General features: G+C 46.3%; 1 long non-coding RNA gene across 1 annotated transcript; it reads right to left on the bottom strand.

The window, feature by feature from the left end:
* Positions 1-379: 379 nt before the first annotated feature.
* Positions 380-2,154, bottom strand: LOC147341124 (uncharacterized). The gene is made up of 2 exons (XR_015158249.1): positions 980-2,154; positions 380-798 (listed from the first exon to the last, which is right to left on the bottom strand). It is a non-coding gene; the product is annotated as an uncharacterized LOC147341124 (long non-coding RNA).
* Positions 2,155-3,293: the final 1,139 nt, after the last annotated feature.

The following is a 3,293-nucleotide window of genomic DNA, read 5'->3' as shown; positions in this document are numbered from 1 at the left end:
CAAAGCCCGTTAAGACGTAATTGGTCAGGAGGTGATTTCTGCCTGCCTCACTCAGGGGAAGTATGACATTCACCATCCCCATGTGAAGCCCTCTTCCCATCTGGGTTCTGGCAATCTAATCCCTAATGTCACTCCACACCCCAAACAATGGCAGTAACACCGCACCACTATTCCTTGCCCCTGAGATCTATTGTTAAGCAGGGTTATTCACATTCCGTGCAGACTCCTGACCCAGTCGAGACCTCTACTCTGTGGCTAACTGGGAATCTGAGGGTCTGTTCCCTCAGCTCTTGGGACCACACATCCCTCCCGACTCAGGTGCCTACCTCTTTACTTCCTTCCCTCCCTTCCCATCAGAAAATTCACACACACACAAATATCATCTTTTCACCATTTGATGTGTATTTTAATCGCAGCCATCAGTTTACTATGTTAGTGTGAGAGTCAGTCTTTTCCTGGTTGGCCATTTCTAAGAAAGCAGACCTCTGGAGATGCAATTCTAAACTGTCTGACCTTTTCTATTCAGTTACTGGCTGCCCAGCTTGTACTTCTCCAGGGTCTCTCATTCTGGGGTGGCTGAGCTTACCTTCTCTTTTGATTCTGCCTCCTTCTTTGACTCTGCCTCATATTTTGGTACCCTTTTCGGCTTTGATTCAGTTTCTTACGTGCACAGGAACAGAAAAAACAGTTTGGTTTTCTAGTTTTCTTCACCTTCTTCAACTGAGTGGCATATGATCTGAATTTCTTTCTCAAGGTTCCTTTTAGAGGTCTTCTGACCCTCATGGTTATATTCCGTGCCTTGAAAGACAAGAGAAGGGTATTGGTTTTGAGGAAAGGGTATAACATCTGAATTGGAAGGGAGATTTCATGAAACGGGATGTGGGCTGATGAGGGCTTTTGTGGCAGGCAAGGGCAGTGTAGAGGTCTTGGGCGGCAAAGTCAATGGAGAATGTGGGGAGCATAGATGAAATCATCTTACCTTCACACTGCCTCTGTATCTCCGTAGACAAAGGGTCTTCTTTCGTCCTTTCACCCTTGGAGCACACCGCATTGGAACTCTTCTTGGCTGCCGTGAGTTCCTGGTTACCTTATGATGATAGCATGAAATGGCATAACCCAGAATCTCTGCCTCTGACCTCCCTATATATACCTTCTCAGGACAATGAGGAGCCACACGGTTCAATCTGATTGGTCAGCTAGGCACTCCCCCAGCCAATGGTGGCTTTGGGCTCTTAGACATCACAATGTACCACTGTGCCCATCAACATGGGTTAGTGGGTACTGAGGGAGGCCATAATACAACTTTCTCACCCCTGACACCTCTTTGTGTCCGATTCTGGGGAGGGGTGATTCAGGGGCATGGTGTTTCTTCTCATGACCCTCAGACTTTCCTTCAGTTTCCTTTATTCTTTGAATTATATGTCCCCCTTCAACAGTCCTGCCTCCTCCATCCCTGTATGAATCTCTACCAAACACTTTTCACTCCAAATCTATTCCTCAGAGTTGTCTAGTCATTTCATCTTTCGACCACCCTCTTCATAGTGGAGGTTCTTGAGGGGCTTAAGGAACTTAAGAGCAAGCACTTAACATAGAAAAAGGTAATTAAGAACAGGTTGGATGTTTTTGCTACTCCAATGAGGTTTAGAGACTCCAAGACTTGGTGAATCCTCAGTCTGTAGCCGCAAGGTCTATACACCGTCTCCATAAATTTATACATCAGAGCAAAGACAGTCATGAATGTCTCCTCCAATAATATTGTTGGGGACATTTCAACTCTCATATTGAGTAGGGAAACTCAACTTGCCCCAGCTACCAGAAATACATTTCCGATTAGAAAAAAAAAAAAAAATTAAGGTGCCAAAGGCAAGAGTTAGATGACCAATGCACCACTGTCTCTTGACTGAATCACTTCCCCAATGGTCTCTCATTGACAGTTATCATCAGGTAGGGCCCAATGTGGAGCTGACCAATAGCTGAGCAGGAGAAGTATCAGTAGGTATCTCACTGATAGTTGGTTGTTTAGTGGCAGGGCCGAGCGATGCACTGTCCAATTGCTGGGCAAGACCTGTTTCTTAGTATCAGGATGTGGAGTAATATGACAAAGCAATGGCTACCTGCTAATGGCTGTGCTCATGCTGCTCTGTTCCATAAGGATACGTTGGGTCCAGTGTGCTTTAATCTTTTTGACTGACTCCTTTCCCACCGAAGATTTTGATTTCACATGCTTGTTTAATTTTGTACATCATTCTTTTCATTGTATTCACAGGCATGTCAGTCAGCAGTGCTTATCTATAGGCCCCTCTAGCACCTGCCACATGATTGCATGTGCCGCATATATTATAGCTAATATTTCAAAGCCAACAACAATGTCAAAGCCAGCCAACATTGAGAACTACTTTGACAAACCTTAACCTCACAATGATTCTTACTCTATTAACAATGTAACAGAGCACAGTGAGCACAGCCCTATGCAGTTAGCCATTGATGTGCTTCATTTCAACCCACCCTGTTCCTAGGCAACAGGTGTAGCTCAGCCTTGCTTGGTGCCTCAGATGGCCCCATTCACAAGCAGCCAACTGTCAATGAGTGACCATTCGTTGTCCTGCTCAGCTATTGATCAGCACCACAGTGGGCCCTGCCCCCCAGTTACTGTCAAGAAGGGAGTATTTGGGAAGTGATTAAGGAAGGGTGGTGTGGTGGTCATCAGCTGGAAAATGAGAGAAGAGGCAGATTCAGGCATTTTTTAGAAGGGCCTAGAGATAAGCCACCCTTGGGCCAGTGGGTGAGCTGTAGGTCCCAGGGAATAGACTGGGGACGACATCCTGTAGTGCTCCAGAGCCCTCACTAAGGCCCTCCAGTAACCTTGGCCCAGGCCTTGAGGAGCGGTGAACCTCTCCCCCATCCCTGTGTCTGAACCCACTAGCAGTGGCCATCTTCCTGGGCCTCAGTCTCTGAGAACTGGTCTCCTCACTTGGACAGCCTGAGGAGACAGGATCTATTGAGTTGGGTGCCTGGTTCCATCAAGAATGATAGCTGGGCAGACTGTGGGAACCTTGCCCTGAGGGAGCTGCCAAATGAGATCTGTTTCTGCTTATCCAGGATGGGACACTTCAAGGTGAAAGTTGTGCCTTGAGACTTTGCCCTCTTTTGACAGGGCAAGAATGACAGAAAATAACATTCATATATAGGAACAGTATTACCTGACCATGACCTAACTTGAAGCACAAAGGATGTGACACCAAGACATCTGTAACAACTTACCACAGCTCTCCCTGACATTTGCTTTTATATGT

Source organism: Bos grunniens, chromosome X (assembly GCF_055505025.1).
Source record: "Bos grunniens cultivar Pamir isolate PY7600 chromosome X, Bosgru_T2T1.0, whole genome shotgun sequence".
Classification (NCBI taxonomy): domain Eukaryota; kingdom Metazoa; phylum Chordata; class Mammalia; order Artiodactyla; family Bovidae; genus Bos; species Bos grunniens.
This window is presented reverse-complemented; position numbering and strand designations above follow the sequence as displayed.